The sequence below is a fragment of the Dendrobates tinctorius genome, unplaced genomic scaffold, assembly GCF_039654945.1.
Source record: "Dendrobates tinctorius isolate UK_male_01 unplaced genomic scaffold, ASM3965494v1 ptg000001l, whole genome shotgun sequence".
NCBI lineage: Eukaryota > Metazoa > Chordata > Amphibia > Anura > Dendrobatidae > Dendrobates > Dendrobates tinctorius.
This window is the reverse complement of record NW_027361669.1, coordinates 5,632,221-5,647,267: the sequence shown is the minus strand read 5'-3', so window position 1 is coordinate 5,647,267 and position 15,047 is coordinate 5,632,221. Positions and strand designations below refer to the sequence as shown.

The 15,047-nt window shown below is 51.9% G+C and overlaps 1 long non-coding RNA gene across 1 annotated transcript in view; it reads right to left on the bottom strand.

The window, feature by feature from the left end:
* Positions 1-248: 248 nt before the first annotated feature.
* Positions 249-15,047, bottom strand: part of LOC141091738 (uncharacterized) — a 42,200-nt gene continuing 27,401 nt past the window's right edge. The window contains exons 2-3 of the long non-coding RNA XR_012233101.1: positions 2,725-3,313; positions 249-943 (exon numbers count right to left, since the gene is read on the bottom strand). This is a non-coding gene — a long non-coding RNA (uncharacterized lncRNA). The remainder of the gene's footprint in view (positions 944-2,724; positions 3,314-15,047) is intronic.

The following is a 15,047-nucleotide window of genomic DNA, read 5'->3' as shown; positions in this document are numbered from 1 at the left end:
ACACCAAATGGAGTGTCTGCCTGGTTATGGTGGGTGGTTCCATTGGGGGTTTTGTCTGAATAGCATTTTTGTGGGATTTACAAGAACTCCCCGATGTATAGGTGCTTCTCGCGAAATTAGAATAACAAAAAGTTAGTTTATTTCAGTTCTTCAATACAAAAAGTGAAACTCCTATATTATATACAGTCATTACAGAGTGATCAATTTCAAGTGTTTATTTCTGTTAATGTTGTTGATTATGGCTTACAGCCAATTAAACCCAAAAGCCATTATCTCAGTAAATTAAAATAATTAACCAAAAACACCTGCAAAGGCTTCCTAAGGATTTAAAATGGTCCCTTGGTCTGTTTCAGTAAGCTCCACATTCATGGGGAAGACTGCTGACTTGACAGATGTCCAGACATCAGTCACTGACACACCACAAGGACGGTAAGCCACAAAAGGTCATTACTAAAGAAGCTGGCTGTTCACAGAGTGCTGTATCCAAGCATATTAATGAAAAGTTGAGTGGAAGGAAAAAGTGTGGTAGAAAAAGGTGCACAAGCAACCGAGATAACTGCAGCCTTGAAAGGATTGTTAAGAAAAGGTCATTCAAAAATTTGGGGGCTGATTCACAAGAAGTGGACTGCTGCTGGAGTAATTTCTTCAAGAGCCACCACACCCAAACGTATCCAGGACATGGGCTACAAGTGTCACAATCCTTGTGTCAAGCCACTCATGACCAATAGACAACGGCAGAAGCATCTTACCTGGGCCAAGGAGAAAAAGAACTGGACTGTTACTCAGTGGTCCAAGATGTATTCAGATGAAAGTAAATTTTGCATTTCATTTGGAAGTCAAGGTCCCAGAGTCTGGAGGAAGAGTGGAGAGGCACACAATCCAAGTTGCTTGAGGTCTAGTGAGAAGTTTCCACAATCAGTGATGGTGTGGGGAGCCATGTCATCTGCAAGTGTAAGTTCACTGTGTTTTATCAAGACCAAAGTCAGCGCAGCCGTCTACCAGGAAATTTTACAGCACTTCATGCTTCCCTCTGTCGACAAGCTTTTCTGGAGATGGAAATTTAATTCTCCAGCAGGACTTGGCACCTGTCCAAACTACCAAAAGTACCAATACCTGGTTTAAAAACAAAAGTATCACTGTGCTTGATTGGCCAGCAAACTCACCTGACCTTAACCCCATAGAGAATGGTATTGTCAAGAAGACGATGAGACACCAGACACAACAAAAGCATGTAAAAGCATGTGAGTGAAGAGACTATTCCGTGTCTCTCAAGGGCAAGGAGCCCTGTATGGCACTAGGACTAGGTGTCAGTGGTGACCATCATGGTCACAGTTGAAAGACTTTGTTTCCCCCCTCCTCCAAGTTTCCTTGTGCATGGTTGTGCATCCCCTGCTGGATTATGGGGCTGAAACCCTATGAAGTTTGGTTGCTATGAACTGCATGTAGCTGCTGTAAGGACTGAACTATTTTAACTTTACCCATTTTAACCCTGAACTGTTACCCCATTAAAAGCAGCACACCAATGTGTTAATGGGCCCGTAATCTAGAAAAAGGAGGGAGAAGGAGAAGCTGTGCAGGAGGACCTGAGGAGCGAGCCGGGTCAGGACTATATGAACCATGGATAAGTTGGCTGTCGGGCCAATGTGCTTTTTATGGGTCCCAGGAGCCAAGGGACCAGGGTCAGTCGTTTCACACTAAAGAACTTGAACTCTTGTTACGGGACTCCAACCGAGTGGAGCCGAGGTCACAGTTGACCCATAAGAAGTGTTGAACTGAGACTTTATTAACTTGATTGATGTTTTATCCATACTGTGTTATGTTTACAGGAGCCATTATGGTTGGGAACGACCATATTTGAGGAGGGAGGAGTGTAAGAAGGTGGCAAGGACACTCAGTTGCCTCCTCTCTCCTACACACTGAGCCCATGCGGCACCCCAATGGTTCCCTCATGTTTTTGTATAATGTCTAGAGTGTAATGTGTAATGTGCTGTGTATGCCATGTAACTGCAAATGTAAATAGTTCAGGGTCAGAAAGATATAATAGGGGTCAGCCCAACAGGCTGACAGGGAAGGAATTTCCTGTTCCTGTTGCAGAGCCCAGGCAGGCTTGCCCAGGGTAGGATGACTACCACCCCGTGCCACCTTGCTACAATAAAACATTCATTGTACTGAAACCGTAGAAAGCACAGGAATGCAGGATGCACCCGGTTCCGCACCGGGTGCTGATCAGGAATATGTCACCCTAGCACACCTTACACCTATCCCCTGCTAGGGAGCTGGGTGGTGCAGGCACTGGCCCCACCGCTGTACTAGTACACACTAAGGAAAAACACAAACAGGGAAACACCACTTAGCTTTACTCTGTTGCACTTGCTCCTGGCAACAGAGTCCACCACCAGAATGCAGCTCTCCTCCTGAATCGCTGCCACCAAGCTCTGTCAGAACTACAAGGAAATCCCCTAAAACTCCTTCCACACCAGGGCTAAGACAGTGCTGCAAGGAATGCTCTCCAGCTCCTTCCTCCACCAAGGATGGTTGAAATGAACACTATCACCAACACTGATTGCAACACCTGTGACTCTTTTATAGCAGAGCCAGCAATCACACCTGCATTATAATCATGTGCACTAAACTAAAGAAACAAGAGTGCAATGACGCTCACCACCACCGGGGGCAAACTTTAGAACAAACTTAAGCACAGCTTAAGAAAAAAAAAAAGGTTACCTGTCCTTTTTATCAGTCCTGATCCAGCCTGGATCGTGACAGCTTGGTCCTGAAGATAGTTGAGGCACTGTCTCCTGTGTCCGTGTTTCCTTGAGTGAGGTACTGTGAAGACGGAGCAACGAGCAGGTCACTGAGCAGTCTCTAGTTCTGCTGGAGTTTCATGGAGATCAGTGACAGAAGCAGGATGCAAGCCAGCCGGCTACAGCTGATAGCACTTTTCAGGGATAAGCCACACACCCACGTTAGTCTGCGGAACGGCACCCGCAGTCAATTCCATCTCAAAGGTAGGTGAAGGCACGCAGTCAATTCCCCCAGGGTCAGGGGAGGTGCGCGGCAGCGTAGAGCAGTGAGGGACGGTGTTTTGAAGTCATCTCACAGAGAGAGAATTAACTGTCTCCTGCTGCATACTCTGTCTTCCCGCCAAGTCTCCCTTATTCCCATGCACAGCAACTTTTATCCCAGTCATGCCCACTTCGGTCCAGTGCAAAGGTTGGTCCAGGTCTGAATGTCTTCCCCCTGTAAAAATGGTGACAGTCCCTTTGGTTCCGGGTCCGGCACAAGAGAGGCACCACTGGCCTGGTCCATCTTCCTACAAAACAACAGTACACAGCCTAATTAGTCACACATCACTGAAATCTGTATTTAAACCCCCTACCTCATGTTATTCTCAGATTACATATCAAAAACCTGCTGACAGATTCCTTTTAACCACTTTTTAAATCTCTGAAAACTACTTTAGTTGACATAGGTTGAGGCTTTATACGGTATAAGGTAGTTTACGTTAGTCTTGCGATTTATGTACTTTTTTTAACTTTGTGTCTTTCTTAGGCCAGATTTTTGCAGTGTAAAAAAAAAAAAATCTCCACAGTGTTTTAAGGAGTTAGGAAAGGTGCTGCTGTCTTTATTGAAATAATAAAAAAATCACTGCAGTCAATGTGTTTTCGTTTGTGGTGCTTTGGTGCCCATTTGGGGTCATTGGTCATTTTTTATTTATTTATTTTACAAAATGCAGTAGGTGTGGGTATTATTATTATGGATGTACACACGCGGTCAAAATTGTTGGTACCCCTCATTTAATGACAGAAAAACCCACAATGGTGACAGAAATAACTTGAATCTGGCAAAAGTACTAATAACTAAAAAAAAATCTATGAAAACGAACAAATGGAAGTCAGACATTGCTTTTCAACCCTGCTTCCACAGAATTAAAAAAATAATAAAACTCATGAAATAGGCCAGGACAGAAATGATGGTACCCTTAATTTAATATTTTGTTGCACAAGCTTTTGAGGCAATCACTGCAATCAAACGATTCCTGTAACTGTCAATGAGACTTCTGCACCTCTCGGCAGGTATTTTGCCCCACTCCTCAAAAGCTCCAGTTGTCTCGTGTTTGAAGATTGCCTTTTCCAAATGGTATGTTTCAGCTCTTTCCAAAGATGTTCAATAGGATTTAGGTCAGGGCTCATAGAAGGCCACTTCAAAATAGTCCAATGTTTTCCTCTTAGCCATTCTTGGATGTTTACAGCTGTGTGTTTTGGGTCATTATCCTATTGAAAGACCCATGACCTGTGACTGAGACCAAGCTTTCTGACACTGGGCAGCACATTTCTCTCTAGAATCCCTTAATAGTCTTGAAATTTCATTGTACCCTGCACAGATTCTGGACACCCTGTGCCAGATGCACAAAAGCAGCCCCAGAACATGAGAGACTCCCCCATGTTTCACAGTAGGGACAGTGTGCTTTTCTTGATATGCTTAATTTGTCCATCTACGAACATGGAGCTAATGTGCCTTGCCAAAAAGTTCCATTTTTGTCTCATCTGTCCATAGGACATTCTCTCAGAAGCTTTGTAGCTTGTCAACATGCAGTTTGGCAAGTTCCTGTCTGGCTTTTTTATGATTTTTTTCAACAATGGTGTCCTTCTTGGTCGTCTCCTATGAAGTCCACTTTGACTCGTATAACGACGGATGGTGCGGACACTGATGTTACTTGAGCTTGAAGTTCACCTTTAATATGTTTAGAAGTTTTTCTGGGCTCTTTTGTTATGAATCATATTATCCGTCTCTTTGATTTGTCATCAATTTTCCTCCTGTGGCCTCGTCCAGGGAGGTTGGCTACAGTCCCATGGAGCTTAAATTTCTGAATAATATGTGCAACTTTAGTCACAGGAACATCATGCTGCTTGGAGATGGTCTTATAACTTTTACTTTAAACATGTTTGTCTATAATTTTTTTTCCAATCTCCGAAGACAACTTTTTACTTTGCTTCCTCTGGTTGAGTGTGATACACACGTCACCAAACAGCACAGTGAGTATCTGTAGCCTTCTATACAGACCCACTCACTGATTCCAAGATTGTAGACACATGTGATGCTAATTAGTGGACACACCTTGATTTATCATGTCCCTTTTGTCACATTATTTTCAGGGGTACCATCATTTCTGTCCAGGCCTATTTCATGAGTTTTATTTTTTTAAATTCTGTGGAAGCAACATTGAAAAGCAATTACTGACTTTAATTTGTTCATTATTATGATGAAGGAGCAGCCGCCATCTTAGATATGGGGCCACATGTCTGAGCTTGGCATCCATTTTGGTCTAATTTCAGGAATTACAGGCAGCTGACGGCTTCTATACCCCCAGGTGCTGTGGACTTAGTAAATACAAGCAGGATTTAGTGTTCCAATGCTAAATAGCCAGGGCCATTGGTGTGATAATGAGGATAGGCCCAAAACAGAGCTTCAAAGCTCAGGTACGGAGCCGTGCCAGCTGGGGGCCGGAAAAAAGCCTAGGGCTTCAATTAGAATGTATCTGCTAGCAAACGCAGGAATATATGTCCTTTGTGTGTCCCAGACACTTTGGCTCCATCCTAGGAGCATGGATTATTAGCCCACCCTCTGACACCGGCGGGAAGAAACTAGCATCTTTAAGGACTAGCAGGCCCTGGCAGATATTCAGTCTTTCACACAGAAGATCCAGACGATGACGATCTAAGAAGGACCTGGGGACAGACCTGCCGAGGGGAGCAGCGGCCCATGCTTTGGGGGTCTGTCCGGCAACTAAGATTCTTGTACCTGTGGACTGCAGAGCTCCCCAGCACCCACATGACCCTACAATATGGTAAATTGACCTCCAGCTTAATATCTTAAGTCTTGTACCCTTATTGTTATATCTTTTCTCTGACTGCAAATTTACTGTATATTTCTGTAATTATCTAGTGCGCCCATAAGGCAATTAAACTATAAACTTAATCTTGGGTTGATGCTTTTACTCTGATCACGAATCTTAGAACCCCCAGCGGGTAACAGGACCTCCTCCCCGGCGACCATTTGCTCTAGGTGCAGTTCACTTACTGACCTGAGAGACAAAGGGGGCGCCGGAGAGCTGTGCCTGTGTAGTTATGTCACAGTGGTGATGTGGGAGGAACGGGTCCGAGTGTGTTCCTCCACACTTGGTGGCAAGCGGTGGGATCAGAGTAATAGTGTGCGTGGGACCCCTACTCCCAGACACTAGAGACTACCAGTGGTAACTTTCACTGCTGGGGTCTTAAGGTCAGCCCAGCACTAGACGGTCAGAGTGCAAATATAATAATTTGTGTGCGAGGCCAGGGTTGCAGCTGTGTCAGTAACCAGAGGTTCCCAAGATGGCGGAAGGCACCAGGAGTAGGACAAAGGGGGAGGCCAATGCTATGGTCTATGAGGAGGTGGTGGAGGACAATACCAATGAAGACGAGGGGGAGCTCAGCCAGGGCTCCCGAAGGAGCCAGACCCCCATGCTCAGTCCTGCAGTGGACTGCCCACCACCTGCCCACCCCAGCCTGTCCAGATCGGAGGCCCTTTTCCAAGCGGCTATGGCACAGCTCGAGGCTGGTAACGACGCCGCCCATGACAGACTCCTAGCGGCAGCAGAGAAAGCAGCGGAGCGTGAGCAAGCGGCGGCCGAGAGCAGCGGAGCGTGAGAATGCTGAACGCCGTGAAGCTGCTTAGCACCGGCACCGACTGGAGACGGCTCAGCATGGGCTCCCGCTGGACGCTCCAGCCCCACCATGGACCAAGGCTTCTAAGGTCCGGGCGGAGGACTTCCCCCTGCTTGAAAAGGATGGAGACCTGGATTCCTTTCTGCTGGCCTTTGAAAGAACCTGCCTCCAACACCATCTGGCCCTGGATCAGTGGGCAAGGTACCTGACCCCCCGATTGAGGGGTAAGTCCCTGGAAGTTTTGGGGGACTTACCTGCCGGGGAGGAGCAGGACTACAACAGCATCAAGCGGGCCCTGATCCAGCACTACAACCTCACCCCGGAGTCGTACCGCAGGAAGTTCCGGAGCCTGCAGCGGGGCTCAAAGGACACCTGGACCGACCACATGCGGGCACTGCTGAGAGCTGCGGAGCACTGGACCTCGGGTCTAGAGCTCACCACCCGCCAGGAGGTCCAGGAACTGTTTGTCACGGAGCAGTTCTTGTGGAACTGCCCAGAGGACCTCCAGCAATTCCTCCGTGACCGGAAACCAAAGGGAGCTTCTGCTACAGCCGCCCTGGCAGACGAGTATGCCAACAACAGGGCCTCTGAGCCAAAGAAGCCTGCCAGCAGCACCTGGAGAGGGGGTAAGCCCAGTCCTGCCCCTGTCACCCCAGCCCCCAGAGTGCAAGGGGTGTACCCCCCTGCTGCCCTATCCAGGCCAGGAGCAGAACCCAGACGTTGTCATCATTGCAACCAGCCGGGGCACTTTAAGGCTGCGTGTCCCCAGCGCCATAAGTCCCCATCCGTGTCCCAGAAACCGTCCACTGTTTTGTGTGTGGGAGGGGGTGGTGGGAGGTCCCTGGACAATTACCAACCCGTCACCATCGGCCGCTCAGCGGTCATGGGACTGCGGGACACAGGCGCTGAACGAACCCTGGTACGTCCTGAGGTGGTGTCCCCTCAAGACTTGGTGACTGGGAAAACCCTTTCCATCTCCGGAATTGGAGGTGTTGAACCGGCGCTGCCCGTCGCCAAAGTGTTTTTGGACTGGGGCGCCGGGAGGGGAATGCGGGAGGTGGGAGTAATGCCAAATATTCCTGCCAATGTGTTGCTTGGGACCGATTTGGGGCGGCTAGTGACTCAGTGGGTGACCACTGAACCCCCAAGTCCGGCTCCCCAAGAATGTCATGACTCTACTGTGAATGCTAATGTTAATGTGTTGAATGTGCCTCCAACAGTGGAGGAGGGAGTGAAACCTGATGGTAAGCCATGCACTGACACTACACACACAGGGCTCACAGTGAGGACAGGTGAGAAGCCTGCAGGGGAGAGCTCAGAGGTGGAGGGAGGGGCTGCTATGGGCAGTGAAGGGCCCCTAAGTGAATCCAGCCTGCTGAGTCAAGGGCCTCTGCAGAAAGAGGAACAGGCCATGGGGGAGGGGGTGTCCCGGGAGAGGAGCTACCAGGTAAGACCCCAGGGCAGGAGTTCCCCACATCCGGGATGTCAGGAGGCCAGGGAAGTCTGCCTAACCCAGCGACTTGGTCGGGGGCCGAGGGGAAGCAGGCGCTACCTGTGGTCTCAGCGGTCGTGGCCTCTGTTACCAGGAGTAGGAGCGCCGGAGCCCAAGGAGCCTCGCGGAGGACCGACGGTTCCCCTCTCTCCAACCAAGTGGCTGCCGAGTCAGACAGCGGCCAGGAGACAGATCCCGGGGAGCTGACAGAGGAGGTGGCAGTTTCGTCAATTCTTGCCACATCGAGTCAGGGATTTCAGGCAGCGTTGGAAGCTGACGCTAGCCTGAAAGCTCTCAAGGAGCAGGTGGCACAGCCTCCCCTGGAGTCCGACCGCGAGTGAGTGGTCTGGGACCAGGGACGGCTGTACCGGGTAACGGTCCAGCAGGGTTCACCAGAGGCGTGGCCCAGGGACCGACAGTTAGTGGTACCCTATCCGTTCAGGGCAGAATTGTTGCGGATCGCACACGAGATTCCCATGGCTGGACACCTAGGGATCACTAAAACCAGGGCCAGGCTAACTCAGCATTTCTACTGGCTAGGAATGAGGACCGAGGTGATTGCCTACTGCCGTTCGAGTGACACCAGTCAGAGGGTGGGGAAGGCGGGGCGGCGCCCCAAAGCCCCACTGGTAACTCTGCCCATCATCGAAGAGCCTTTCTCGAGGGTGGCTGTGGATCTCATTGGACCTCTGTCCACTCCCAGCTGCTCCGGGAAATGCTTCATATTAACGGTAGTGGACTATGCCACCCGGTACCCGGAGGCGGTAGCTTTGTCGTCCATTCGGGCCAACAAAGTGGCCACTGCCTTACTGGAGATTTTCTCCAGAGTGGGGTTTCCCCAGGAAATGCTCACCAACCGAGGGACCCAGTTCATGTCGCAGCTGATGGGGTCTCTCTGTAAGCAGGTACAGGTGCAACATCTGGTAGCCAGCCCGTACCACCCACAGACCAATGGCCTGTGTGAGCGGTTCAATGGCACCTTAAAGCAGATGCTGAAGATGTTGGTCGACTCCCACGGGACAGACTGGGAGTGGTATCTCCCCACACTTGCTGTTTGCCTACCGAGAGGTCCCACAGGCTTCAACAGGGTTCTCTGTTGTGAGTTCATTTTCCCCTTCACTACTGAGGCCCGAGGAACTCCCTCTTCTGGTAAAGAAAGGTAGTGAGCCTGATTATCAAACACCTGAACCTGATGATGACTGGCTGAGTGGAGTTACTGACTGGATATAAGGCTGCCGACACCCTTCTGCCCTGTGGGTGATTTCTCTGTGGGATCCTTGGAGACCAGTCTGAATTCCTGCTCTTCTAAAGCTAAGTTTTCTGCTCGGCTTTTTGCATTTCTGCTTTGACTTTGTTTTGCTTTGTTTTTCTGGATTTCTGCCATTCCCTGCTGGGGTGTGCTGAATTCCTTTAGCTCTGTCTTCTGAAAATACCTGAGTGCTGATTTAGATTTTGAAGCCTAGCTGCTTCAGGGTCTTTTTCCATATCAGCTTGTTGGCTTATGTCTTTGATAGGGTTTTGGCAGATTGCAGACAGCAACCTTCCTTTCCTGTTCTGTTTAGTTAGCTTGGGCCCCATCGTTTGCTCAGCCTATCTTTCTATCTGTGTGAGTGTTTTTTCATCCTGCTTCACCGTCATTATATGTTGGGGGCTGCCTTTTACTTTGGGGTCTGCTCTGGGGCAGTTTAGATTTCCTTTTCTGTCTTTAGGCTATTTATCTCTCCGGCTGTGATCGAGGGGTCTAGGGCATCGTAGGAACCCCCCACGGCTACTGCTAGTTGTGTTGATAGGTTCAGGGGTCTGCAATCTGATAGTTGCCAACTTCTCTGGTTTTCTGGACGTAGCTTCTATTTTTGTGACTGCCTCCTACGGTGACTCAATCATAACAGTTCTCCCCCTTTGAGCTCCTGTACGGGCGACATGTACGGGGGCCCCTTGCTCTGGTGAAGGAAGCATGGGAAGGGGATTTGGCTACCCCTGGAGTGTCGGTCATTGAGTATGTCGTACGCTTCCGGGACAGAATGACGGCCTTGACACTGCTGGTGCATGACAATATGGCCCAAGCCCAGGCTGACCAGAAGCGGTGGTACGACCAGAATGCTTGTGAGCGGACCTACGAGGTGGGTCAAAAGGAGTGGGTACTGGTCCCCGTACCTCAAAACAAGCTTCAGGCGGCCTGGGAGGGTCCATACCTCGTGCACCAGCGGCTCAACGCTGTCACCTATCTGGTCACCCTGGACCACGCCCGTGGAAGGAGGAAGGCCTTCCACGTGAACATGATGAAGGCCCATCATGAGCGGGAGGCTTGTGCCCACCCAGTGTGCAACCTTCCCGAGGAAGGAGAGGTAGAAACCCTCCTGGATCTGCTCACCCAAGCCAAGGCGGGTGGATCCATCGAGGATGTGGGGGTTGGCCACCAACTCTCGGAGGAACAACGTTCCCAGCTGAGGGTCACCCTACACCCCTTTAGGGAGCTGTTCAGCAGCCTGCCCGGAAGGACTGAGACAGCCGTGGACACCGGCAATCACCCCCCGATCCGGCGTTCAGCATATCGGGTCTCTCTTGAGGTGCAACAGCACATGCACCAAGAGATAGACGAGATGCTGAAGCTGAGGGTGATCCAAGTGTCCAATAGTGCGTGGGCTTCGCCTGTAGTCCTCGTCCCTAAAAAGGACCGAACTACGCGGTTCTGCGTGGGCTACCGGGGGCTCAACACTGTGATGGTCACCGATGCGTACCCAATGCCACGCATCGATGACCTGCTCGATCGGCTGGCCGGGGCCAAGTACCTGACCATCCTGGATCTGAGCAGGGGGTATTGGCAGATACCCCTGGGGCACGGGAACGCTCTGCCTTTATCACCCCATTCGGACTGTACGAGTCCACGGTGATGCCATTCAGTATGAAGAATGCCCCTGCCACTTTTCAGAGGATGGTCAACACGCTGCTCGAGGGACTGGAAGGGTATGCGACCGCATACCTAGACGACATCGCCATCTTCAGTCCCACCTGGGAAGATCACCTAGAGCACCTGGCACAGGTGCTCGGGCGGATCCAGCGAGCAGGCTTGACCATTAAGCCCGAAAAGTGCCAGCTGGGTATGAGTGAGGTCCACTACCTGGGGCACCGGGTAGGTGGGGGAGCTCTGAAGCCAGAGCCCGGGAAGGTGGATGCCATCGCATCCTGGCCCACCCCCAGGACCAAGAAGCAGGTGATGTCCTTCTTGGGGACAGCCGGGTATTATAGGAGGTTTGTTCCACACTATAGTGCCCTGGCCAAGCCCCTGACGGAACTCACCAAGAAGAGGCTGCCCGTCGCAGTCGACTGGACAGTCGCCTGCGAGACAGCTTTCCAGGCGCTCAAGACCGCCCTTTCTAGTTCTCCTGTACTACAGGCAGCCGACTTCACGCGGCCGTCCGTAGTGCAGACCGACGCCAGCGACTTCGGCCTCGGTGCTGTGCTCAGCCAGGTCGACACTATGGGCCAAGAACACCCCGTTCTGTACCTGAGCCGGAAGCTCCTGCCGCTGGAAGTGGCCTATTCCACAATGGAGAAGGAATGTCTGGCAATTGTGTGGGCCCTGCAGCATCTGCAGCCATACTTGTACGGACGCCAATTCACCGTGGAAACAGACCACAACCCCCTCAGCTGGTTACACACGGTCTCTGGGCCAAATGGGAGGTTGCTACGCTGGAGCCTCTCTCTCCAACAGTATCACTTCACCATTCGCCACAAAAGAGGCAGGGACCATGGTAACGCTGATGGGCTGTCCCGGCAAGGAGAGGGTGCGGAAGGGCGCATGGGGGATCACAGGATTGTGATAACCCCTAGCGCCCTCTAAAGCAGGGAGGTGTGATGAAGGAGCAGCCGCCATCTTAGATATGGGGCCACATGTCTGAGCTTGGCATCCATTTTGGTCTAAGTTCAGGAATTACAGGCAGCTAACGGCTTCTATACCCCCAGGTGCTGTGTACTTAGTAAATACAAGCAGGATTTAGTGTTCCAATGCTAAATAGCCAGGGCCATTGGTGTGATAATGAGGATAGGCCCAAAACAGAGCTTCAAAGTTCAGGTACGGAGCCGTGCCAGCTGGGGGCCGGAAAAAAGCCTAGGGCTTCAATTAGAATGTACCTGCTAGCAAACGCAGGAATATATGTCCTTTGTGTGTCCCAGACACTTTGGCTCCATCCTAGGAGCATGGATTATTAGCCCACCCTCTGACACAGGGGGAGGAAACTAGCGTGTTTAAGGACTAGCAGTCCCTGGCAGATATTCAGTCTTTCACACAGAAGATCCAGACGATGACGATCTAAGAAGGACCTGGGGACAGACCTGCCGAGGGGAGCAGCGGCCCATGCTTTGGGGGTCTGTCCGGCAACTAAGATTCTTGTACCTGTGGACTGCAGAGCTCCCCAGCACCCACATGACCCTACAATATGGTAAATTGACCTCCAGCTTAATATCTTAAGTCTTGTACCCTTATTGTTATATCTTTTCTCTGACTGCAAATTTACTGTATATTTCTGTAATTATCTAGTGCGCCCATAAGGCAATTAAACTATAAACTTAATCTTGGGTTGATGCTTTTACTCTGATCACGAATCTTAGAACCCCCAGCGGGTAACAGGACCTCCTCCCCGGCGACCATTTGCTCTAGGTGCAGTTCGCTTACTGACCTGAGAGACAAAGGGGGCGCCGGAGAGCTGTGCCTGTGTAGTTACGTCACAGTGGTGATGTGGGAGGAACGGGTCCGAGTGTGTTCCTCCACACTTGGTGGCAAGCGGTGGGATCAGAGTAATAGTGTGCGTGGGACCCCTACTCCCAGACACTAGAGACTACCAGTGGTAACTTTCACTGCTGGGGTCTTAAGGTCAGCCCAGCACTAGACGGTCAGAGTGCAAATATAATAATTTGTGTGCGAGGCCAGGGTTGCAGCTGTGTCAGTAACCAGAGGTTCCCAAGATGGCGGAAGGCACCAGGAGTAGGACAAAGGGGGAGGCCAATGCTATGGTCTATGAGGAGGTGGTGGAGGACAATACCAATGAAGACGAGGGGGAGCTCAGCCAGGGCTCCCGAAGGAGCCAGACCCCCATGCTCAGTCCCGCAGTGGACTGCCCACCACCTGCCCACCCCAGCCTGTCCAGATCGGAGGCCCTTTTCCAAGCGGCTATGGCACAGCTCGAGGCTGGTAACGATGCCGCCCATGACCGACTCCTAGCGGCAGCAGAGAAAGCAGCGGAGCGTGATCAAGGGGCGGCCGAGAGAGCAGCGGAGCGTGAGAATGCTGAACGCCGTGAAGCTGCTTAGCACCGGCACCGACTGGAGACGGCTCAGCATGGGCTCCCGCTGGACGCTCCAGCCCCACCAGGGACCAAGGCTTCCAAGGTCCGGGCGGAGGACTTCCCCCTGCTTGAAAAGGATGGAGACCTGGATTCCTTTCTGCTGGCCTTTGAAAGAACCTGCCTCCAACACCATCTGGCCCTGGATCAGTGGGCAAGGTACCTGACCCCCCGATTGAGGGGTAAGTCCCTGGAAGTTTTGGGGGACTTACCTGCCGGGGAGGAGCAGGACTACAACAGCATCAAGCGGGCCTTGATCCAGCACTACAACCTCACCCCGGAGTCGTACCGCAGGAAGTTCCGGAGCCTGCAGCGGGGCTCAAAGTACACCTGGACCGACCACATGCGGGCACTGCTGAGAGCTGCGGAGCACTGGACCTCGGGTCTAGAGCTCACCACCCGCCAGGAGGTCCAGGAACTGTTTGTCACGGAGCAGTTCTTGTGGAACTGCCCAGAGGACCTCCAGCAATTCCTCCGTGACCGGAAACCAAAGGGAGCTTCTGCTACAGCCGCCCTGGCAGACGAGTATGCCAACAACAGGGCCTCTGAGCCAAAGAAGCCTGCCAGCAGCACCTGGAGAGGGGGTAAGCCCAGTCCTGCCCCTGTCACCCCAGCCCCCAGAGTGCAAGGGGTGTACCCCCCTGCTGCCCTATCCAGGCCAGGAGCAGAACCCAGACGTTGTCATCATTGCAACCAGCCGGGGCACTTTAAGGCTGCGTGTCCCCAGCGCCATAAGTCCCCATCCGTGTCCCAGAAACCGTCCACTGTTTTGTGTGTGGGAGGGGGTGGTGGGAGGTCCCTGGACAATTACCAACCCGTCACCATCGGCCGCTCAGCGGTCATGGGACTGCGGGACACAGGCGCTGAACGAACCCTGGTACGTCCTGAGGTGGTGTCCCCTCAAGACTTGGTGACTGGGAAAACCCTTTCCATCTCCGGAATTGGAGGTGTTGAACCGGCGCTGCCCGTCGCCAAAGTGTTTTTGGACTGGGGCGCCGGGAGGGGAATGCGGGAGGTGGGAGTAATGCCAAATATTCCTGCCAATGTGTTGCTTGGGACCGATTTGGGGCGGCTAGTGACTCAGTGGGTGACCACTGAACCCCCAAGTCCGGCTCCCCAAGAATGTCATGACTCTACTGTGAATGCTAATGTTAATGTGTTGAATGTGCCTCCAACAGTGGAGGAGGGAGTGAAACCTGATGGTAAGCCATGCACTGACACTACACACACAGGGCTCACAGTGAGGACAGGTGAGAAGCCTGCAGGGGAGAGCTCAGAGGTGGAGGGAGGGGCTGCTATGGGCAGTGTAGGGCCCCTAAGTGAATCCAGCCTGCTGAGTCAAGGGCCTCTGCAGAAAGAGGAACAGGCCATGGGGGAGGGGGTGTCCCGGGAGAGGAGCTACCAGGTAAGACCCCAGGGCAGGAGTTCCCCACATCCGGGATGTCAGGAGGCCAGGGAAGTCTGCCTAACCCGGCGACTTGGTCGGGGGCCGAGGGGAAGCAGGCGCTACCT